The 25,374-nt window shown below is 38.8% G+C and overlaps 1 long non-coding RNA gene across 1 annotated transcript in view; it reads right to left on the reverse strand.

The window, feature by feature from the left end:
- Positions 1–25,374, reverse strand: part of LOC143692033 (uncharacterized) — a 39,832-nt gene that overhangs the window by 4,237 nt on the left and 10,221 nt on the right. Inside the window, exons 2-4 of the long non-coding RNA XR_013179893.1 lie at positions 22,546–22,772; positions 2,785–3,512; positions 847–915 (exon numbers count right to left, since the gene is read on the reverse strand). This is a non-coding gene — a long non-coding RNA (uncharacterized LOC143692033). The remainder of the gene's footprint in view (positions 1–846; positions 916–2,784; positions 3,513–22,545; positions 22,773–25,374) is intronic.

Genomic DNA, 25,374 nt, shown 5'->3' on the forward strand with positions numbered 1-25,374 from the left:
CTGAAAGTATGCTCTGCTGTAGCCACCAGTGTATCTTTGAAAGGAAAAATCTTTAGATAAGCAAAAGTCTTAAGACAATGATTTGTAACTGCACAGAATGTGTTGAGATGGTCTCTGCTTCAAAGAGCTTACTGTTTATGGTGATCCAAATGGGCAGGGAGGAGAGACAGAAGGAATTGAAAATAATTGAGCAATGAAAATGTGGAAACAGAATCCAATGTCTCAGCTTTCCTAATCCCATACTTCTTCCACTGAGCCAGACTAAGTTACGGACTCTGAGCTTCTTCAAGCAATGATAAGTAGTAATCATCCAAATCCTAGTTTTGAACTAATTTTAAATTTAGGATTCACCCCGATGCTGCTGTGCACTAATTACACCCCCCCCCGCGCCCCCCCCCCAATCATCTCAACCATCTGCACCCCTCCCTTCTTAAGAGAAGTTTGCCAAAACTTCCCTAACTGTGCCTGGGACAATGTGTAAGAGAGATTTAAATTTCTTCAGAGAATTCTCAAACAACTCTGGAAAGCAGAAAGGAAGCAGCAGAAGACTAATTATCTCTAGAGTTGATCTGCTTGAATGAAACAGGAGCCTAAAAACCCCCATGACGAATTGTATAACAGGTTTCTGAGCCCTGTGGAATCACCACCATGCTTCTAAAAATGTCTTTTTTTCCTATTTTCTCATTTAATAGGAGTAGATTTATTTAACTTGCTTTTCTAAGCACTTAATTGAAATCTTTAGGTATAGAAAGGGGCAGAGTTATGCTGTGGTGATTGATGTGTCTTGTTACTGTAATGAATGACCATTTGAGTTTAGCATGCTTTAGCAAACTGAATAGCTGTTACCTGTGTACAACTCAGCAGCTGTTAAGAAGATTTGTGTGTTTAGTCCAGTCATGAGGAGAAAGCAGAGTTCTAGAAGGAAACAATGCAGAAACATGTTACAGACCCCTTTAGGTATGCTCACAGAAGGCCTGTGATTAGAATTTGTGCAAAATTAAGAGTTTGTGGTGGGTTGACCCTGGCTGGATACTAGGTGCCTACCAAGCCACTTTGTTACTTCCTTCCTCAGGAGGACTGGAGGAGGGGAGAAAGATGGAAAAAACACATAGTCAAGAATAAGGCAGTTTAATAAAGTAAAAACAATGGCTGCATGTGGAAGCAGAGGAAAACAATAGATTTATTCCCTACTTCCCATCAGCGGGTAATGTCCAGCCACCTCTTGGGAAATAAAGCTTCTGTATGTGCAATTGCTCTGGAAGATAAACATCATAAGAACAAATATTCTCCCCCCCTCCCCCACTTCCTCCTCCTTTCCCTTAGCTTGTATTGCTGTATTGTAGCTTGTATTGCTGTATTGCTGACCAGACATAACATGATATGAAATATTCTTTCAGCTAGTTTGGGTCAGCTGTCCTGGCTCTGTCCCCTCCCAAGGTCTTGCTCATCCCAGCCTAATGGTGAAAGGAGAAGCTGGTGCTGTGCCAGCACTGCTCAGCAGCAGCCAAGGCACTGCTGTGTTATCAACACCTTTCCAGCTACTAATGCAAAGCACAGCGCTGTGAGGACTGCTGTGGGAAAATTAACTCCATCTCAGCCAGACCAAATACAGAGCTTTACAATCTAAGGGACCACAGTTGAAGAGCATTTCTCCCAGTCCTGAAACAGGGATTTTATCAATTTTATCGATTTTATTGATTAAGGTAGGAGCTAAAATTCCCCAAAAATATTGCTGGGGAACGCATTATGGAGCTAGGGTACTTCAGCTGCTAAATGAATACATACTTACAGAAATAATTCTCATGACCTTATTTAGAAAGTACTTAAAGTCACTGCTTGTAGTGAGGCTCTCAGGAAGCAATTTTCAACAAGAATGTAGGAAAACTTCTTGTGCTACAACAGGTCGAAGGATTCCATGACTCATTTGAATTGCAGAAAGGAAGGATGACTGGTAGAATTAAGAAAGGTTGGCAGAATAACAAAGTAAATGTAAATTGATGTATGAGCAGGACATGGTGTGTGGGTGTACATACTGAGGGTCTGAATGTGCTGCTTACTATTGTGAAAAAGGCACAAGTTCAAATGGCAGAAGTGGAAGATTTCAAAAGCTCTTGGCAAAGAGCTCCTGACTCAGTGGGAACAGAATAACTTAAAACCCATCTGAAAGCCAGCAGTAAGTGCTCCTTTATCTTTAGTATTATTAATAGCTGAGTCAGACTTTTGAGTGACGTTAGCCTAATAATAATAGCTTGTTATATAAGACAAAAGGTATTGGCTATGGAAGGGAAGCAAAACAAGCAACAGACTAGAATACACAGCAAATATGATGAGTTACTTTGAGCTAATTATCTAATTTATTTTTTCAGCTGATATTCTTATTAGGGGAAACTTCTGCTTGGTTATCTCTCTAAGCCAGTAAGAAATTGAAAGGGAAGCAAAGTGTTCTTGCTATGAATTCATGCTCTGCATTGCATGTGCTCTGAATGTCCTGGGCCATAAAGGAAGATGACAAGACATATGGAAACAGAGCATGTGCTCATTTCATGTGAAAGGCTCTTTGCGCTTTGTACAGAGAGAGAAAAGTCTTGTGATCCTTACAGACAAATGTAGCTATTCAATAGTTTTTGGTCTCTACATTTCTCTACAAAGTAGAGCAAGGAGGCATATGGGGATAGGAAAAATTTAAGTATTGCTTCACAGAGTTATTTTAGGGGATTTTCCTGGAGACAACTGGACATAGTGGACCATTATACCTCTTTGTTTATCTGCACCTGTCTTTCTCACCTCCTCCTATTTTACTGTCCAATGCCATTCCAATCCAAGTGGACAGAAGTCTCAAAGATACTGGTTCCCTTGAGATCTGTGAAAACATGTGGCTGGGTAGAATAGGGAGAGACAGTTAATAAACAATTCTTTCCAACAACTTCTTCCAAAGGAGAAGACTAAAGCACTGTCATTTTATTGTTAAAGAAAAAAAATGTACTGAAAACCAGTATTCAGGATTCTTTTAGTTAGTTATATTCTGGCCAAAGCAGTAACTGGTACCTTTTCTGAACAATGATAATAATTTTCACCTCTGCAGGATATAATGACTGGACAACATAAAATAAAATGAAAAGTCTGGAAAAAAATTTCATATTGATTTAACCCACAAGCTAAAAGGAGGAAAAATGTATCCTTGGGCAGTAGGAGTACAGACTTACCACACTACTTTTTTGTTTTCCATTAGCACATTTCATTACTTTTTGTACTTTTCCCCTTCACTTTCATTGTAAAACTCAGATCATATATTCCTATCTTGCAAAATCATATAATCATTAGGATTGAAAAAGACCTTTGAGATCATCAAGTCCAACCAACAACATAGCATCACCATGCTATGATGACCATCAAACATTACCACCATTAAGCCATACTTCCCATTTTCCTTTATTTTAGTCTTCTGTTTTGCTCATCTCATTTTATTCTTTCCAGTTTGCCTTGTGAATTCTTCCACATTCATTTTGAGGTTTCTGGAAAAACAACAACAACAATATCAACAACAATAAACTCCAAAGAAAACTGGAAAACTCCCTGATTTCCTGATAACAATTTGATGCACAATGCCTTACTTTATTTCCAGTAGTATGGCAAATACATTTGTGCAACAAGCTTTTTCCAAGAAATTATGCACTGGAATAAATTTTAATTTGTATCGTTTCTGTGACTTCATGATTCTGTGTTAATATTGTGTAGGTATTTGATCATCCTGACTCCAAATAAACTACTTGCTGCCTGACAAATTTTCAGCAAATTTACCTGGCAATCATTTCAGCATGGGAAATGCTTCTTATTGCATAGCAATTTTTCTGACTAGGCTGAAGAAATGTATTTGATATTTAAATATTCTGTCTATCTCTCAAATTAGCTGTCAGCTGCATGCCAACATCATAATAATGCAAAACAGAATAAGGAGTTGCTGTTCAGTTGATTAATTAGTACTTCCTGATAAAAGATTGTAAAATGTAAGACATTATTATTATTCAAAAATGTGTGTAATGTCACTTTGTGCATGAGGAAAAAAACAATTCTTAAGGAAAACTTTTTTTTAAGGAAAACTGTTCCATAAAAGGAAATTTACTCAAATATTTTGATTTTCATCAGTTCATCATTCTCCCACTGCTCAGGAAGAGGAGTTGTTCCCTTGCTGCACAATGGGCACTCTCCCATAGGAGACAGTTTTCCATCAACTTCTCCAACATGGCTCCATCTCAGGAGCAACAACTCTCTGTGAACTGCTGTAATGTGGGTCCATCCCATGGGCACCAGTCCCCCTCAAACTGCTGCAATGTTGGTCACTCTTCCACAGGGTGCAGTACATCAAGGACAGGCTGCTCCAGCCTGGGGCCAGGGCCCCTCTCTCCATGGGTCTCCCACTGGATCACAGCCTCCTCCAGGCATCCACCTGCTCCTGCATGGGCACCTCCATGGGGTGCAGGTGGATCTCTGCATTCCCTGTGAATCCCCATGGGCTGCAGGGGCACAGCTGCTTCACCACAGCCTGCAGGGGAATCTCAGCTCCAGTGCCTGGAGCAGCTCCTGCCCCTCCTTCTCCACTGACCCTGGTGTCTGCAGAGTTGTTCTTCCCACATGTTCTCTCTCTGCTCTTCTCTGCTTGCAATTACAGCTCTGCAACCCCTTTTGGTTTTGAATTCTTAAATACATTATCAGAGAAATGTTACCATCATTTCTAATTAGCCGAGCAACATGTCCATCTTTTGAGCCACCAGGGATTTTTCCAGGCACATGAAAGAAACTTCCAGCAGTTTCTCATAGAAGACATCTCTGTAGCCCCATTGCTACCAAAACCAGACCATGCAACCCAATAAATTTACTTAAAACATTCACCTCATAATTACCAGTTGATACTCTAATTACTTTTATACAAATCTGGAATGACTTTTACAGGCAGAAAATATTTCATTGCATTGATGGAGCTTGAGAACTGTGAAGGAAGAATATAATCATAATTGAATAGTAAGATTATTACAAGCAAAATGTTAAATTAATATAAGCTACCTCCATATTAATGCATAAAGCTCAAGAAAATGTGGAGGATCTGGAAGTCTTCTTACATGACGCGGATGTATGGTTGTTACTACCAAGATTTGTTAGCAAGACTTCAGTGATTAAGGGTTGAAATTCTTGGTGGAGACCTATTTTATAAACTGGTAAAAGAGGATCAGTAGTGGTATAAGGCAGTTTATTGACAGCTTACTTATTGAGGTTACTGAGTCCTGTAAACTATAAAGTACTGGATATAATTAAAAAAAAAAACCAACAACCAGAACAAAACTGTAAATTCAGATTTAAGAGCCAGTGAATTGAAGGGTGTAGAGCACAAGGGTTATGAGTAACAGCTGAGAGAACTGAAGTTGTTTAGCCTGGAGAAAAAGAGGCTCAGGGACAGCTTATCTCTCTCCACAATGACACGAAAGGAGGTTGTAGGGAGATGGAGGTTGGTCTATTCTTGCAAGTAACAAGTGACAGGATGAGAGGAAATGGCCTCAAGTTTTACCTGGGGATGTTTAGATTGGATATTAGGAAAAATCTCTCTGCTTAGGGGTGGTCTTGAGCAGGCTAGAACAGGGAAAGTGGTTGAGTCACCATCCCTTGAGGTATTTCAAAGAGGTGTAGGCCTGCCACCACCACTAAAAGAGCTTTGCATAATTCCCAGAAGTTCTACTTCCTCTGTCACCAACGTAATGCAAAAAAAGTGACTAATACTGTGTGACAGCTTATTCTAGTAAGGCTGGCAGAAATTCAATCACCAACCTAGCAGTAAATGAATGCAAATGATTAATGATCTGCTAATGTCTTCTCTGAAAATTGGGCACATACATACCTTAATGAATGTACTCAACAATATGCAAATGCCAGTGTTCCCAAGATGAAATTATCTTTGTTGGGACATATTTCTACACAAGTGTAATTAAAACACAGTAAGGCCACAATACTCTGTAACTGAAAAGTGGAAAAAAAAAAAAGTTCAAAATCTTCATAGTGAAAAAATGGCTACTTCCATCAAACATACCTTATTAAGCCAACAAGTGTTTGAAGCTTATGTGTAGTTTAAAATCTAATCAAGAATATATTTCAGGATAGGCCTAACTTTCCACTCCGCTGTATTCTAACATACCTTACCTTTTTCACCAATTTTAATTTTAATCTGATGATTTTTTGACCAAATTTTTTTAGAGCTTCCCAGGGAAGGAAGAGTTTTTTGTGATATGGGATATGAGACATAACATTACTTAAAAGACAACTAGGCAATGGTGGGAGTCAATCATGCAAGCTGTAGTACCCTCTGGGAATGTGACTCAAAGGTGATGGGAGCCATGGAACAGCTAAATTACAGGTTCTGTCTGGACTAAACATTCAATTTCTGCAGAAATGGGAAGGAAAAAAAAGGTTTGGAGAAAATTTACCATTCTTTATTTTATAGTTTTGTTAAAAATACTAGCAAGAAAAATTCCAAATGTCTTTATAAACACACACCTGGAAAAAGATACCATGTACTGTATTAAGTGCAATATATTGTACAATACAATATATTGTAGTAAGTACAATATATTGTATGGTACAATATAGTGCATTAGATTGTATTATATAATGTAATGTGTTAGCTATAATATATGGCATATGTTTTACTAGGCAGTAGATATGCAACTGCTCTTCTAGAAATTGTATTTAGCTTCACAGAGGGATCATTACAGCTTGGAATGTTACTCATTCCCAGAGCCTTGGAAGAACAAGAAAATGAATATGTGAATGTTGAAAGGTCATATACAGGGAAACAATTGCTCAAGTATTGTCTCCTAGTAAGATCATCTGGAAGATATTTTCCATTCAAATAAGGGTGAGGGTTTTTGTTAGAAAATATCAATAAGTGCATACAAAGCACAACCTAAAAGTAAATGAAATCAGGCTTAAGGTGCTCTTGGCCTCATTGGGTTCTGGTTGGGTGAGAGGAAAAGCACAAGTGAACTCAGTCAGCTGCATCCTTTAGGAGTGACAAGGATGCAGGTCCTGCATCCCTAGTCCTCCTTCTCAGAACCTTCAATAACCATCTCCTGTCCTAGCAAAACCAGCCTGATGAGTTATACACTCTGTTGTAGGTGTTTTGCCATGCTCAGCCCCAGCTCTGCAACCACTTAGACAGGATCAGATTTACTATCAGTACTTAGTCAAAAAAAAACCAAACCTCGCCCACTTTAAATGGTCCATGCTATGTCACATAGCTCATAAGGTGACATACTTTGTAAATTGGAAATGATATCAGGAAGAATCAAACAAAGAAAAAATCTTTATATAAATATGGAAGAGAAAACACAATGTCTGTAGGGGTCTGTGTTCACAGCAGGGCAGAGTACCACTGACACACAATAAAACCTTAATAACTTCACTTACGTTAACATAAGAAACAGATTTAGAATTGCCTGTGGTGAAAGACTAGTATACCAATGTATCATTGTCCCAGCCTAACCATAAAGCCTTAACATTGATACAGAAATTGGCCAGATAAAATCTTTCTAACACAGGTTTGAGTATTAGAAAGCTGCATTCTTTACTGTAGCGTGCTGACCACTCGCAGAATCCTTCCTTTAACTGAGTGCCCTGAATGTTGCGTAAATGCTCAAAACTGAGAGTTTAATCATACACACTGATGGAATACTCATTGGCTATCCCTGATTACTGGGATGTACATGAATTACTTTATTTTACATAGTCACACCCTCTTTTTGGAAGTCCTTATATGGTACTTTGGGGTTTGTCTTCAATGTCCAGTGTCCTTTTTAGGTGCCTGTTACTCAGCTATCATTTTGAGCAAAAAAGCAATATGGTCACTTTGCATAACTTCTGCTTTGTTGGTCTTGCAAAGCTTAGCTGGCATCCTGTTATGTTTTGCAATGACTTCTGTTTGCTTAAGTTACATGCTTTGTTTCTCCAAAGTTGTGCTATTTTGTTTTATCCTTGTCGGAGTAAAATTTTTTTCTGTTCTACTGTCCTTATCACTGTATTTGTAAGACAACAATTAAACTGCTGATATTGTCATGAAAAGATTTATTCTCTTGCTCATTTAATATTGGAATATGATCCCAATATTATCGGGTGGAACGTGCCTGGGCTCGTCTGACCCTTGCTGCTGGACCAGAGGCGGCAACTGAGGTGGTTTTACCTCAGAGACACCTTTGGCTGGCTGTATGTTGCAGCTGGCACTTGGAACAAGTCCAGGCAAGAAGGAACTCGGTTTTACCTCTGGTGGAAAGGCTTTAGGCGATGGTGAAGGAGAAAAGGAGACAGATTCTGCTGGAGGGTTTGATCCAGAGCTTTATTCCAGGGTCACAGACCTCTGAATCTTGTAACAGCTCCAACAGAACCACAAACTGCATGGTCCCCATGTCTTTTAAGCCCAGGGAGAGGGGGAGGGAAGGGGTAGGTGTGCCACCACCCAGGTAGGAGGGGGGAAGGCTCAGGGGACAAATGACACTTGGATGGCCCAAAGTCCCAGGGCTGAGAGGCATCTTTTGAACTTCGCCAATCATATGACACTCTTGCTGGAATGTTAAGATTGATGGACAGCTCTCAGCAGGAGGCAAGGGGAGGGGAAGGGAGAAGGTATTGGCACACCTGGGAAAGGACTGGGATAGCTAAAACAGGATATTGCATCACACTGCAACATCTCCCCCTGCTTTTGCTTAAAAAGAAGAGGACTGGGTTTGTGGTGCAGAATGCTTGCCAAACCATGGTTGGTAAATCGGTTCCTCCTCTACAGGAGGGTCAGTGTTTTCCACTGAGGCTTTCATGTCATCCATTGGAGCACTAGAACTTAGGACAGAAAGTGCAAAAATGGCATGTTTAGGGTGTGTAGACTAATGAAAGCAGAGATCCCATCTGACCTCTGAGTGGTTTCAGGGAATGGTGTCCCTTGGAGAAGAGCTTCAAGATGAAGACATGGTAATAGGAAGATATTATGATTTGTCACTTTTGGATCAGGTCAGCAAGTGACTCAGTAATGATGACTCTGTCCAGAAAATTGAGTGAATGAAGCCATAGGTCATGTTGTGTAAGCAGTTAAATGGAAAAATCAAGGATGACAAGGGTGGGGTCAGCAGAAGAGGGCCAGCATTGTTACCATCAGGTCGTAAGCATCAGCTGCTATGGTGGCTGTTCTTTTAGCAGATTACCCTGGCCACGTGCAACATCCTGAGGCCTTAAGCAATCAACAGGGATGCTCAGGAACAAAAGCAGGCCTTTCAGCACCAAAAAAATCCAGGAATTTGGGTGCAGCAATCATTACCGTAGCAGGGTACTGCTAACTCTTCCATGACTGCATGCTGCAAAGGCTGTTGTAGACACCCACTGCCATCATCAAAGTAATCTCTTAGTTATCTTAGAACTGAACAGGGCTACACTATAACTGTAAACACTGTTGTCATGCTTGCATTATATTCATATATTGCAGTTGCATAAGCTGTAACATTGCATATGCTATTAAACATTATATAGACCTGGCACATTAAATAGCTCCTTTTTCCTTTTCTGGGCAATACCTCTTCATGCTCATGCCTCCCCACCTCCAGAGCTTATCTTGCTACCTCTGCATGAGTTCTCTAAAACTTTCTGCCTGTGCTCCCTCCACCCATCCCCAGAGGCACTTGTCAATTATAGCTCTAATACTGTGTCGGCACATACAGTGACATTCAACATGCTAGAATGGTCAAACAGTCTGTAGCAAGGTCTGCCTCTCTTAAATGCTCCAGGTGGCCTAAAAATGGAGATGTAAATGAATAGAACTAATTTTTTTTTTAATTATGAAGCAAAAAGGGTAATAGAACATGTGCTGTGATTACTAGTGATGGTTCTACTGGTCTGTTTTGTGGCATACTAAATTTAGCAACTATTTATAAGTAACTAAAGAAACCTGTTCTGATGGAGGAATTGCAAATACTGGCATGAACACAATATTCAAATGCTTCTTCACTGGACTAGTGTGCTATTTTCTCTAGTCTATAAAGAAGGACTTGATGCGCAAAGACAATAAAAATTTGCAATAACATGGAAAATTTTCTCCTTGTCAAGTAGAAGTTTCAACAGCCCCAGCAGTTTGACTAAATGACTCTTAGCCCAGCTATTTTCTGGCATAGCAGTCTGGGGGAAAATACATTGGTCTTGCAGCACAGATCACTGAGTGGCAAACTGAGACTTTTTAATGCAAATATACAGTTCTTAGTCGAGGAACAAAGTGGTCTTCACTGAATTTTCTGTTGTCTGAGAGACAATAAAACCCAAGGACCTGTGGATGAAATTTCTATTCTAGTACTGACACAGATCAGATGGAAGGGATGAGGAAAGCTAACCACAGACTGTTTCATGGGGTAAGGCAAATGTTTGAGTTGTTCCACAACCAAATCTCTGACCCTTGGCATGAAATTTTGGCTTCATCATGATAATGGAGCAGTAAGGTGTTGAAAATATGAGAAACCCCACATTCTCTACCTTTCATAGACAAGAGGGGATGTTTGGGGATGCTCTCTCCTCTTCAATGATAAAAAAAAAAGGGGGAACAAAATTTCCTGACAGTTTTGAGTGCTTGTGAAAGTTCATCTCATGACAAACATGTAAAAGCCTTGATGTAGAAAATGTTCATTTGCAATTCTCCTGGATATATAAGGTGTCCTATTAACAGTTAAGTAGTCTCTCCATTGTGTCAGAGAACACCACAAGTTATTGATATTGAGTTTATCTCTTCAGTGTTCAAACTATTAGACTGTCTACTCTTCACAAAACATACATCACATAAAATGCAATACATGACTTCACATTTGGCAAGTGTTCAATTTATATCTGAATTTTTGTGATCTTTATTTTTGCAGATCTTTTATTTTTGTAAATAATTTTTATGATATACAATTGTGTTGAACACAATTGTATATCATAAATTAAAAGCACCACTAGTTGTAATTATCAGCTGGATCAGATGTAGTAAGTGGAATGAACCAAAATTCTCTATCCTGCTAACTCTGGAAATACCTGTGTTTCCATTTCAGAGGAAGCATTTGGGCTGTGTTGGAGTGAATTAATAGCATGATGACTACACATAAGTAGAGTTGGTAACTGCAGCAGACCCAAAAATATACACCTCAATTTGTTTGGGAAGTTTGCCCCATGGCCCTTGTAAGAGTACCTGATGGCCACATGTAAGCGCACATCAGAGTATGTGTTTGTGTCAATGCATACAGACCAAAAGGATCACCTGTAACTGGGGGATTATCTTTGTACACATGGGTTCAAAAATATCATGTCATGATCTGTTGGTTTGCAATATCATACATGTCACATTGTCTTGACTTGGCACAGCCTGGTTTTCCATTGCCAGGAAGGGCCTGTGAGAAGGCCCTCTGTGAGAAGCTGCTGGAAGCTTCCACCACGTCTGACAGAGCCAATCCCTGGTGGCTCTGAAGATGGACATGCTTCTGAGCCAAATAGAGAGGTGGGTAACACCTCTGTTTTGATGTATTTAAGGAGAAAATTAAAACAGGGCAAGCACAGTTCTTTCCAGGGATGGTGAGATGCCACTGCCAGCACAATGGTGGCGCAGCCTGCGGTGATGTACTACTGTGGCTGCCACTGTCTCGGCACAGCCCGTGGCAGGCCTGGCCTGCCTAGCCTCTGCTGGCCAGCAGTGCCACAGCTAGAAGGGCAGGGGTGGCGGCAGTGGCTTCTCCTTCCCAACGCCCTGCATGAAGAGAGGCATTACATAGCGCCAGCGCCATGCTGGCTGCCGCTGCACGCAGGCAGCAGGGGCACATGGCTGACAGTGCAAAGGTGGCAGGCACCTCCCCAGGGTGGACCCTAGACAAGATGGACCTCTTGGCTTGGCGGGATTCTGCAGAATACTTTGAATTTGTGAAACTTGTTGGCAGTGGTACCTATGAGCAGCAGTTTTACTTCTGGTCAGAGAAGAGGAGGAAGTTAAGACATGTGAGAGAAAACATGGTGACACCAAGGCCAGAGGGAAAAAAATAGAGAGGGAGAAGGTGCTCCAGGCATCAGAGTTGAGATTCCTCTGCCAGCTGTAGTGAGGACTATGACGAAACAAATTGTCCCTCTGTAGTACATTAAGTTCATGCGGAGATCCACTCGCTGTCCAAAGGAAAAGTGCTCACGTTGGAGCAAGTGGATGCTCAAGAAAGCTGTGATCCAGTGGGAGACCTGAATAGAAAGAGAAGGGCCCCTGCTTCCAGAAATACAGGCAGGGCCCTTGCTTCCAAACTAGAGCAGCCTATCCTTGAAAGACTGAACCGAGTGGCCCAGCAGTTTTGGCATGACTGTTTGGTCCTGTTCCTGTGGAAGAGACCCCACGGCACAGCAGAGGAAAGATTCCTCTCCTGAGCGAATAGAAAAAGATCTTGAATAACGAACTGACCAAAACCCCCATGCCCTGTCTCCCTGCACTCTTGGTGGGAAGGAGGGAGGAGCTGGGGGGGAAAAAAGGTGTTTTAAAGGCCTCTTTTACTTCTCATTATTCTCATCTGACTCTGTTAGTAATATATTTACCTTATACCTTTAAATCTGAACCTTTTTTTGCCCTTAGAGTGTTTTTCTCACAGTACTTATCACAACTCATGAGCCCTTCGTTGTTTTTTTCCCTCTCCTCTGTACAACTGTAGCAGAAGAGGGTGAGGGAATGGCTTTCATGTGTGGCTGGTGTTCGGCCAATATTAAACCACAACACACACCTTCAGGTATTTTTTCCTGTAAATGACATGTCCCCCAGTAACCCATCCTCACCTATGGCATAGCTTAAGGCATGAGCCAGGAATTGAAGTATATTGCTTTCCTTTTCTTGTTCTCTCTTCTTAACGCTATCTTATCAGAGAGAAAGGGCTAGACACCCTTCTCAAAGCAGCACACGCTACAGGCGTGCAGCTTGTGCTGTGTTTTACTGCCTACTAAAAACTCTACTGATATCATCTGACTTCTCCAGCTTGTGACTCACTCCTTCCCTGCCTTTTTGCTTGCCCGTGTTTACGGACTCTCTTGAGAGAAAGTCCTTCCTGAAGAAGAAAGAGAAGTATTAGATTTTCTGTTCTGAAGAACAACTACTACAAACTCTTGCATGGGCTCACATTACTTCTGCCTTTCTTTGTTTACCTTTCTCATCACCAGCTGTGTATTGGTATGTGTCCATTAAAAAACAGGTACAAGATGTAGTTTAGTGAGTGTGAAGGGGGCATGGCTTTGAGGAGGGAGACTGGACACAGGGCTGACCTTTAAAGCTGTGTAAATTTGATCAATAGTTGTGTTTAAATAATAAAATAAAAAAAGTATCAGTTTCCCCAGGCTTTTTGCCTGAGGTAAAAAAGCTTAATTATCCAGATGGAGGGTGGAGGGGACAGAAGGAGCCAGAAGAAAGCACCACTTTCTTAACCAAAAGTTTTGTTCAGCATGGAGCTTGGCTTAGACTTCTGAGCCAGTCTCTCCTGTGTTTCTGGTGCCAATAATCTAAAAATACTCTGTCTTCCAAAGCCACAAGCTACCATGACATGCACACAGCCACACATAGAGCAAAAATGGGAGGCGCTAAAGAGCTGAAAATGTCCACTTTCCAAGCATGTGTTTGTAAGCCAAGCTGATGCATGTCTGCAAACATTTTTTGTACATTTCACTAGTGATTTCAACATCATGATGATTGCAGACAAAGCGAAGCTGATGACAGGAATTAAGTCTGGGACAAAGATGTGTATCTGTTTAAGAGGGAACACTTGGCAGAACATAAAGGTGTTCAAAGGGAGAGGGTGAAAGATGAGAAGACTGTAAGAAAACTGTTCCTCCTCTTCCAGAAGTGCTGGATACTGTGTGGCTATTTATTTTTTCTGGCAGCTAACTGCAGACCCCACAGACGGACACTGAGCTGTTCATAGCCCTGAAGCAGAGCCCCTGGAAATCCTCAGCCTGAGCTGTAAAACTGCAGCTGTGGAGCAGTTGCTGTTGTGTGAGGAGCACAGCTAATAAAAGCCAGTTTTACATGGTGCAATGTGCTATGTCCCCTTTGCCCCTTCCCATCACATCACATCCTCTTCCAGGAGGGGAAACCCCTAGCCCTGATGGAAGCACTGCTCTCAGTTTTGCAGAGGACAGTGCATGGCCAGGAGGTCCCCTGAGCATTATGTTCACAACTGGGAGTGATGGCTGGTGCCCCTCTCTGCAGCCTCACTGTCAGCCTCCTGCCTCTGCCTGCATGAAACACATCTCTGAACTTGGCTGCATTGACTCAGATTTCATAATGGGTTATTAAGGAATGGGAAAAGAGAGGAACTAACACCATTGTTACAGTTGAAACAGTATGGTTTCAGTTCAGTTTCCCAAGGGAAACCAGGCTATGAATACAGAAGCAGTGCCTATGTAGCTAAAATAAGAGGCTGTGCAAAGAGAGGTCAGAGAGCTGTCATATCCCTGTGAGGCTATCCACTGCTGTGCAGGCATGGCCTCCTGGGACCAGGACAGAATGTAATTCTCCATTCCTGCTACCATTTTGACCATGTCTTTTGTTAAGTGGTTTTACTTCCAGTAACATTCAGGTTAATTTTCCCCTGGTTAAAATATCACTGAGCACTTGACACTTGTCATCACTGGGTTCTTGAATTGGGTTACTTCACACACTCTTCAAATGAGTAAAAAAAATTACTCTGTCTGATTAGCTGATAGAGGAATATAAATTCACTTGACCTGATAGAGATCTGTGATTTTTTTTTAATGTTATATGAGATATTCCTGTTTAATCCTCAAAGTTACGAAAAGATAAGGCTACACGAGAGAAACAAGGCAACCTAGACTGTTCTAGGCCAATTTTATTCTCAAAAAAAAGTCTTGTCCTGTCTCTCTTATATTTCTTCAGGAGATTTTGAGCCTTTGTTTTGGCAGACTTTCCTTACTTTCCTTTCTTTATGCTTACGTGCCTCACAGACACTCGATCTGTAATATTGAATTGATTGTCTCATTGTCTGTTTTCTCTTTCTCAGGGATGTGGCTATTCCAAACAACACATTTGATTTCTTCAACTCTTAAAATGCCACACATTCATCACAACATTATTATCTGTGACTGGTAAGGAGGGGTTTAGACCAGCCTTTTCCATTCTGGCTTTGGTGCTGCAAAATATTATGTTCTTATATTGCAGCTTAGATGACTTCAGTCTTTGTAATACCACATTGCTTCTTTTTTTTCCTGTCTTCCTTACCAAATATAGGTGACTTCTTGTCACTGTCAAGGTTTTTCCCATACCAACCTCTACTTCTCTTTTATCAATAAAGTGATTGATACTGCAGAGTAGTTCACAGTGCCAGAATTTCCTCCACCTCATTTTCAGGTGAACATCTTTGGACTTTCTCTCTGGTTGCACCCTACACTCAGAGGAGAACAACAAATTACATTAGTGAGATTTACTATCAGCTGGCTCACATGACAGATGCATCTGTTTCACTGCCTTATTGTGCTCTATCAGGTCTCAAAAAAGCTGTTATTTCATTCCATGTTTGCACAGAGTACAGCATAACTAAGCACTCTTCGACTTCCCAATGATACCAATCACAAATGTAGCTCAAAACAGAAGGAAATTACATGTCCTGAAGCCACTGATGCCCACAAACACTGGTGCTCTCATGTTTACTGTGGGAAGAACATAACTGAGCGTTTTCACTTCTGGGTATGAATTATTATCTCATGAATTCAGGTCTGCACTGAGACAACACATTACTCAAATAATTAACCTTCAAGTCCTAAGGCATTTTACACAGGCTTAAGCTGTCTTTTTAAAAGGTTTCAGGAATGTGCCTGTCATCTTTATAATTGTCATTTTACTTCAGTCTTCTGAAACCTGTGCTACCAGAAAAAACTCCGCTCACTTCCTAGAGTTAATTCCAACAGTAGATGATGTATTTTCAAATATTACTGAAAAGGTTAAAGGATACCTTAGGACCAGTGCAAACTGAAACAAGAGTATATGTGAAAAGGAAGCAAGTTACTTTTGTCAACAAGAGAAAAGAAAAGCTTTTTTTTTCTTCTGGCCGAGTTTTTACATAGTTTTGTTTTAATAAAAGCCTTTATTATCTATTATTATGTCTTCTCTTCATCAGGGAAAAAAAAGCCTGAGGACTCCTTGTGATGTAAGTTAGGAGGGGGCTATGAATATAAAGACTGAATCTGCTCTAAAATAATCATTTTACTTCTCTAGGTGTCAACCTCTCCCATCAGAAAAAGTCAACAATTTTGAGGCACTACGGTCAAGAAAGAATGAGCTGCTGCAGGAGCACCAGGTAATATTACTGTTAAGAAGTTTCTGACAAATCAGAACCTCTAAGAGGGCAGAAAAAAAAAGGTGAATATACCACCAACAAAACTATGATTTCATGGCCAGCCCTGTGGAAGGAAAGAGAGACTACCAGGTAACTGGCAAAGTGGGTAAAGAAAATAAGGAAAACCAATGCATGTGTACTTTTTGCATGTGTTGACATTGAAACACTTAGCAACAAACTCTGAACAATCTTTTGGACATTTCAAGAACCTTATGTCAACTTTTCCGTCTCCCACCACATGGTGCCTCTGACTCCTATTTGGTGTCTTTCCTCCTTCATAATGCATCAAAAATACATAATCACCATTGGTATCATCTTTTGTCAGCGATGGTATTAGATCAGTTCAATCAAATGCAGATAGTGACATCAGCATGAAGCATTCAAATGATGACAGAAGCATTTTGCTATGCATAATGGTGTTGGTTATTATATCACTTTTAAATTTATAGGTTCAGTTCATCTTAAGCTAAATATCTAATTACTTTACAGCTGTTATGAGTCAGCCAGAGAGAGGATTACTTTAAAAAATGTTGCAACAAATGCTTTAATCTTGAGCTACAATAGAAGAACAAGTCTGGTCAGGTCATGTCTAATAAAGGTTGTGCTCCAGTAGTACTTAGGAGTATATCACTGTTCATACAAAACAGGAGATGATTTGATATTGTAAATCTTGCCACCTTCATATTAACCCCAGAAATTTCAGACATAGATGGGATAGATTTTTTTCAGGGCAAAGGACCATGCTTAAGCAGTTTCAGATTAGAAAATTTTACAAATGGATACTTAAGTGGTTTATCCTATGCAGAGGCCATGTATACTTATCATTCTGTCATGACTCAAAGTTCTTGGGATTATCCATGATGGTAATATGTTTTTGTGTCTTCATGTCACCTCTCTTGTAAAAATAATGGGGACATTAAGATATGAAGTCAGGGAGTTTTTGTCTGTGTCTTTACATCTAGCTAAGAAACATAAAGAGAATGCAAAGCTGTAAAACAGTCAGAATGTCAAATTTGTGATGGGTAGGTGCTAAACGTCTCTGAGTTATGGGCTAGCATGTGAAAATCAGCATGCCACCCGAACTGCTGCAAGGCTGAATATCAGTCATGAATATCTGAATATCTGCAGCCCATGGCAGTATTGTCTCTGGAAAACTTCTGAAAACTGGAAAATCCACAGAACCCTCCCCACATGGAATAGAAGTCCCACTACTAGGAAATGGTTAACTCAATGTTACCAATTGGAAGCTAAATAACTACAATTGAATTATTAGTCACATTTCTAAGGATGTGCTAATCTCAAGCTGTGGCTACCTGAGCAATTTCTGAAAATAACAGAGCGTACAAGTGGTCAATCACAAATCAGAAAAAGTAAGTATTAATACAGGGCACTAAAACAAAGAGAACATTTTGTGGAAAGTACAAAAACTGCAATCTCTGTGCCACTTGTTCTTAGCTTTTCCATTTGCCAACTGCAAATAGTAGGAACCAGCAGCTGGAAAAATGGCTTGCAGTTGGGTAATTTGTAAAAAAAATCTGTAATAAAGATTCAACTTTAGTTAAATGAGACTCCAATTGATTTTTCCCCCCTCTTATTCTTAGTATCCCAGTGGTGTCATAAAGACATTTCACATCAGACCTGTCAGATTTCTGTAATGACAATAGTTCTAGAAACACAAAAAAACCCCAAAGCTAACCAGACAAAGAAAAGAGTAATGAATGGACCACAGAAAATGTGTACTCCTTAAGAAAGAAATCTAGGTCTATTATTGAGTAAACTAGAAAACCTTCTGGAATAAACCAGAAATTTTAGGTATCCCCTTAAAAAATTATAAAAATAGGATTGTGGGATTTTTTTTCCAGAACAGATGATTTCTAGTTTGTAATTTCCCTTATCATAAAGAATTATGCACTGCACTCAGCCTTATTTGCAGTTTTGAAGGATGAATTCTATTCATCTATGAAAAGATGTTAAACATTCTGTATTTTTTAACAAATCAAGTTATCATCTAACCTTTTGATGATGGAGCTTCTCAAAGATAGACAATAATCACTTCCATTCACAGCAGTATGCAATACAAAATAATATTTAATTCTTTACATGGTTGCAGAAATTATCTGCTTCAGGAAGAAGCAGCGAAAACATCTAAACTGAGTCTTCACTAATTTTTAAGACATTATTTTGCACATAAAAGCAAGGAGGAAAGGGGAGGAAAACAAAATTTAAGTAGTTGTGCAAAATTGCAGAAATACACCCGTCACATAGAATATGTGTTTTTGTCCTTCCACCAACAGGGATAAAAATGAGAGTGCAGTTAAGTGCACTGCTGCTCTTAAACTAAAGACCAGCTTACTCCTGAAAGAATCTCTCAAATACACAACTTTAGGCACATCCAATCTCTATATACTCCAAATTCTAAGTCTTTCCTGCTTTTAGTCCATTCCTTTTTAAGACAGTACAGAAAAAGATGTTATCAATATCTTAAATGAGAAGATAGTTAAAAAATTTCCATGATTTCTTCAAGAAGAGCAAAACTCCATGCAATTACATGCCTGAAACATTGATTTAGATCACACAATTTAATTAGCAAATTACACCTTTGTAAAACTTTTCACAGAATGATAGAGGAAAAAACGTAGGTCTTCAATTCGTCATTCTCAATTATCTCTTTATCAGAATTGTTATTTAATGAATGCCTCTGATTAAGTTTGTTTCATTAAATTATGAGATCTGAATCATGCTATAAGACCTGTATAAACTTATGAATTTTAAGAGGTAAGGAAGCCAGTCCAGTATGTGTCAGGTTGACATCTAAATTATTCATATTTTTTCTAATGTGCTTATGAGTTCCTGGTTTGCTACCTTAATAAGAACTGTACAATTGTACAATTGCTGTCTTGTCTTTGTCTTTAGCCTTGCATTATGAAATAACAGTTATTCATACATCCCTGATTTTTAATCACTTAGGTTTACTAACAACCCTTAAGACCAAGTGATTTTCACAAAGAAGGGCTTGAAATATTTACTTTGCTTTAATTCATAGTGTTCGGGGTGATTTTTTTTTGTTGTTGTTGTTTTTGTGCATTTTTATTTTGTTTTGTTTTTGATTGCGTCTGTTTTGAATGAGGTTGCAAGTTATAGAAAAACAGAAGAATAAACTAAAATAGTTATGTGGTATAAACTTTTACTGTTGTGATAAGCATAATAAGATAAAAATGGTGGTTTTGCCTTTCATTAGTAGGGTAGTTTTGTCAATTTTATCTTTATCTTAGTAGAATTCTAGTCACAGTCATATTTCTCTCTCTTCCCCATTAAGCATTTAGACACTTTAAAAGTTCTTTAAAGATCAACCTTAGGCAATTTATGTCCAAGAAATGAGACAAGAAATGTTGCTGCATAGAAAATTAAGAATTTATTACACATCGCTGTAAGTCTTACGATAAAAGTCATAAAGCCAAGACATTCACCATAAATGTGCATCTTAAAGAGCAATTTTTTAACAAGGCTCTTGATTCATTACCATGCTGATAGTTGTTTCTTTGTTGATGCTGTTCATGTTCATGTTTCTTTATTTCATCAATTCAGGTACTTCTAGTGTAATCCAATGTACCAATAAGTAGGGGTAAAGGAAGGCATTTTTACTGATGAAGTTATTAAAAGAATTTTGCTTTTTCTTTCTTGAAAAGAGTTAAAATTTAGTTTTCATATTGTTCTTTTGTTGCAATAAATATTTCTTAGAATCACTAGAGTTTACATATTATATTACTGGAGTTACTAGAATAACTAGGATTTACTAGAATTCCTAGAATTTACAACATTATCTCTAGAAGAGGAACCAATGAGAGAACAATTAAACTCTTAATTACAAAATAAAATGTCTAAAATATTCCAAGTTAATTTCAAAAATGCAAGCTTGGAAAGAAAAAAATGACAAATATTAGAAATAGCTTTCTGAATACCACTTTTTTAACTTAAAAATACTTTTCTTACCCAAGCAAAAATATGTCCCTAAATACAAGCAAACCAGATGATTCTTCATTTATAACAAGACACTGAATCAGGTTTGTTTATAAGCTGAATTCATTTCCAGTATGGTCACTGTCAGCTACTACCAGACTATATCCCAAAATTCCTGCATGAGCAAATAGATTTGTGCCGTTTTTCTAAATGCCTTTGAATCATTCATGCAACATTCAATAGGACTAGTTCTAAGGGTAGAAAAAGAAGTTACAGTGACAAGGAAATTTCTTCATTGCAAGTTACAGAGAAAAATCCTTTCCAGTTGAAGTTACTAGCTTAATCCAGCTAGAATCTATAGAGACATTTTAATGGCTGGTAAAGTGTTTTCTATTCCACCTTGAAAATAGTTCTGGTTCTGGCTGAAATTATATTCACAAAAGATTTCATGATATATTTTTATGTTATATAAATGGGATTTCCTATTTATGATTTATAGTGGTTGTGTGTTTTCTTTCCTCAGTTTAAAAGCAAAAAAACATAGGATTTCATGTCTAGTTCTAGACAGAATCAGTAATAAAATCAAGAAACAATTAAAGTTTAATGTCGATTCTGCTAAAGATTAATCCATAAGAAGATTGCAATTTTATACGAGTGTGTTTCACAAAACAGGTGAAACTAAAACTTTCTTCAGAATTTTATTGTCCCACTCAAATAGTTTGCTAGAGTTCACTATATCCTCAGATACATAAACTCCATAGTTTCACAATACAACATGGGGTGAAGTTTTCCTTCTGCTAAGCAGGAATTTAAACCTTCTGGGTAATGCCACCCAAATTACTCAGAACAGGCAGGGAATTTCCCCCAGTTTTCACCATGGATTTATTATTGTAGCTCTACCATATGGAGCTGAATGACCTAAAAGCATGTTAATGCTGCTGCAGGACACATTAAAGTCATACAACAGCATTTTCCCTGAGTGGGTGTATTCAGCTCATTTAATAAAGATTATGAGTGACTGCACCCTTTTTTTGGCTATGGCACAACTCAAGGATAGAGAAATTTAATAGCATACTTTACCTCTAGGCATATTAGTCATCTGCCCAGAGGTAAAGTATTTCATAATGAACTGAAAAGCCAGAAAATTGTGTCTATGTGTGTGTTTTAATATTACTGTGTTCATACTAATGAAATTTATGCAAAGCACCACAAAAACTGATGACTGTACATCCATAACGTGACTGAAAGACTCTGCAGGTTGCATTAGGGTGAGGTGTTAAATTATTTATTACATGTCAAGTTTGTTTTTTTCTTTTAATTGCTTTCCTGGTATTTTGAAATTATTTCTCTGTTTAATATGAAATTATTAGCATAAAGATCAAGAAAAAAAAAATCACGTTTTTATTCCTGCTGCACTGTGTGCCTTGCCCAATGAAGATGGCAAAGGCAGGAGTGTCCCAAAACATCTGTAGGCAGAAAACTTGGCAATTTTTTCACCTTTTAAAATACATAAGCAAGCTAGATGTGAGTACAAGTGAGGGGGAAGCAGGGAAAGGACATGGTGATTCTGAAGACTGGCAGTGGAATAAAGAATAAAAGAGTTTTGCTTGCAGGCGTAAGGATGAGTGCTGGCACAGCTGAACTGCTTGCTCACCTTTGGAGTCCAGAGCCCTGAGGTTTGCCCCATGTGCCTTAGGGGTGTTGGGCTTGGCTGTGTGTGATGTGGAGACACCATGACCACTGCTGAGCCTGCCCTGATCCTCACCCATGGAACACCAAGGTGACATTGCTGGTCAGCACCAGAAACCTGGGTTTCCCAGCTTCTTGGACTTAGCATAGCTGTCTACACTTCTGTACTGTCAGCCTAGTGCCAAGGAGGTGTGGGTACCTGCCTTTTACATCCAGCTGGGGATGGAAATCAGCTGAGGGTCCAAAAAACCAAGAGTGGCCAGGAGATCTGCAATCCTGGCTCCTTCACATAACAGGAAATTCTCCCATTCTACCTAAGCATATGTGATACCAGTGCTCCTCAAAATCTCTGAAGAACAGATCTTGGGAGCCCCACGTGCCTGGCAAGCCCCTAATTCATCTTATGGAAACAGAGGCTCATTTGGGGCTTTTGCTGGGGGCTTGAGGAATGAGAGATGGCTCCCTTCAGCTGGAATGCCTCCCCCACTGGAGGATTACTCACAGCATCTGGGTGCCAGCCAGGAGCCGGATGGCAGGGTGCTGCCTCACAGGTCTAGGTCTCCTCCTGCAAGTACAGATCTGTGAAAGCTGGCACATTCCCTTCTCTCACAAACAGCAATCTCCAAGCTGGGCTGCCAAGTGTGCTGGAGACTCTCCACCGCTTCACCCCGCCTTCAGCTGAGGCCATAGGGACAAGCTCACAGGATATCTTGTGTGCCCATCAGTTGGCTGTGACCAGGGAGAGAGAAAAAGGGAGAAAAGACAAAAATCCATCATTTTATGTTTTTAACTAGCAGTTTTAAAAAACTTGTTGCAAGTGTCTTGGGAACTAGACAATAAATTGTTGTCTTTGGATTTCATTTTCTGGATTTCTATTGAGTAGCTTTTCATAGGATTTTTACCAGTAGCTGTGTTGTTGCATGAGAACCAAGTGACTATTGAGTATTTTAAAACCTACAGTGATTATTATGTTTTTCTCCAATCATGTTCAGTAACAATTTTATTTTTGTTGGCAGCGTGCACCCAAGAGGAGTTTAAGAAAGCTTGGAAGAGCCTCTTGTTCATGTTAGAGAGCAATGCTTTGTGATGAGAAGCTGCAAATTGTTTTAAGGAAAGAGCAGTAAAAGCTACAGACCCAAAAAAATGGGCAAGTGCTGCAGGCAGCTCTGCTTAAAGCAAAGGTGTGCTTAAATGTTTTAGTGGACTGAAGTATGATGTACAAATTATATCCCTAGAACCAAAATCAAGATTCCTAAATCAGCTCACATGTGTTTGATATCTTAACCCCAATGCTATTGTGATTTATTAAGTATCAAAATTAAATATAAAATATAGATAATGTAAATATATTTATGTCTTTGATCAATTTAATAAAATGGGTAATATACAAACAAAAATACCCTTATTCTCAATCACCACCACCCTAGAGCAGAGCTATCTATTTTTTAATTGTCCAGAAGGCACGGTTAGGTAAAACCATGTTTGATAATACCAAAAAGCTCTTTTTAGCTGATTACATTTGCTTTTTTTTTATTAAATCAGTCCTCCACATCTTTATTTTCTTTTAAGTCATGCTTAACATTAATAACTCTGCAAAGGATTTGTTTTCTTCAGGTTTTGAGGTTTGCAGAAAATCTGCAAAGATGGTCATCGGTCCTGAAAAAGCCTTATGTCATAAATTTCAGAGTATGTGAAATTTTTTCTTTTCCTAGTGAGGGCAAAGCATATTCACTCATAAGGGAGAGGACAGAATTCTCTGCTTGTTGAAAATCACCTTTCTGGATGATGTCTGGGCAAATGAACACTATAAATTGCTCTTTCCAGAAATCAGTGGAAAAATCTGTAAGAATATAGCAAATATATTTATTTTCATAATAGCATGATAGTTATGGAATTCTAATGCACTTGTTGCTGTTTTAGAACAAGTATATACAGTACATTTTACCTGATTGTGAGGAAGTTTGCTTTTCTGATTTTAATTATAGTTTGTAGAAAGCCTCAAAACCAGATCTGTGCAGCATCAAAGCATCTGGCTACAAAGGGCCTGAGCTTATTATGTATTGACTAACATCAGAAATAAACCTTTCTGAATACAAACAGAATTGATATTTGCCTGTGCTTCTCTTACTGCTTACTAATAAACATTGTTTAAAAGTTATGCACTCCTACTTACAAAACCTGCTTTCATGTCAGGTTATTCATTGTTTTGCAAAATCTCTTAGTTGATTTGGCTGGCAGGATGTTATTTGGAAACTCAGAGATAAAATACATTCTCTAAGTGTTTTTCTTCAGAAATTAGAGTTCTTTTCTTTACATTGCCTAAAACAAAAGTGCAATTTCTGGTGCTCAGACTTAGCATGTCAAAACTCAGCTTTCCTGTAATGTTCCTCCTGATTTATGGTTTAAAGAATGACTAAATAAAAACCACCTTTTATTTTTTTCTCCAAGCAGACATACAAATATGTAGTTCACAATTTTTTCCATCTCATTTTTTTAAATTTGCTTCATGTTAGTTTTGTTCTGTCCCAAAATAGATCATGAATACAATAGTCAATAAACCCATGTTCCCTATATAAACATTATTTCAATGCCTAATAAAAAATGTAATAATTGGAAAAGAGAAACTTATCCATTTGTAAAGAAATTTTCAAAAGCTGTGTGAGATAACAACCATGCATGATAAAAGTTATTTATATTAAAGAACACCTCTTTCAATCTTCCACAGAATTTCACTGAAAAAGTGAAAGCAGGTAGTAATGCCAGAGTGGGCAATGTAAACATGATTATGTGGATAGGTCACAGTATATTCACACACACAAGGTACTGAAAAATATGAACAAGCTCCCCAAGAAAGGCCAGAGATTTTGTGGAGACATTTGTATCTCACCCCACCAATAATTTATGAACAGGAGGGAAGAAAAAGGCTTAAGCAAGTTGTGTAACCCAGTCTCATACAGTCCCAGACATTACATACCATGACTGCTTTTACAAAGGATCCCATAGCAACTTGAATTATTTCTGAAATGTCTGTTAATGTCTGTTATAAATTAGGTTAAATGTAATGTCAGGTTTTTTAAGCATCAGTGTGCTCTCGTGAGTCATTCTTACTCATCCAAGCAACCTGTTTTTAGTGCAAAGGGATGGTAGACAGATGCAGTGCAATTGTTTTGCAAAAATCTCTTTTGATTTTTTTAAAATAAAATTGCTACCTTGTTTACTGTGTTTCTACTTGTTAGCTGAAGGAATATGTCCTATTATATTATAAAAAACAGGAATATGAAGTTCAACTGCAGAATTGCATAGCCTTACAAACAATTATGGAGACCTATCA

Source organism: Agelaius phoeniceus, chromosome Z (genome assembly GCF_051311805.1).
Source record: "Agelaius phoeniceus isolate bAgePho1 chromosome Z, bAgePho1.hap1, whole genome shotgun sequence".
NCBI lineage: Eukaryota > Metazoa > Chordata > Aves > Passeriformes > Icteridae > Agelaius > Agelaius phoeniceus.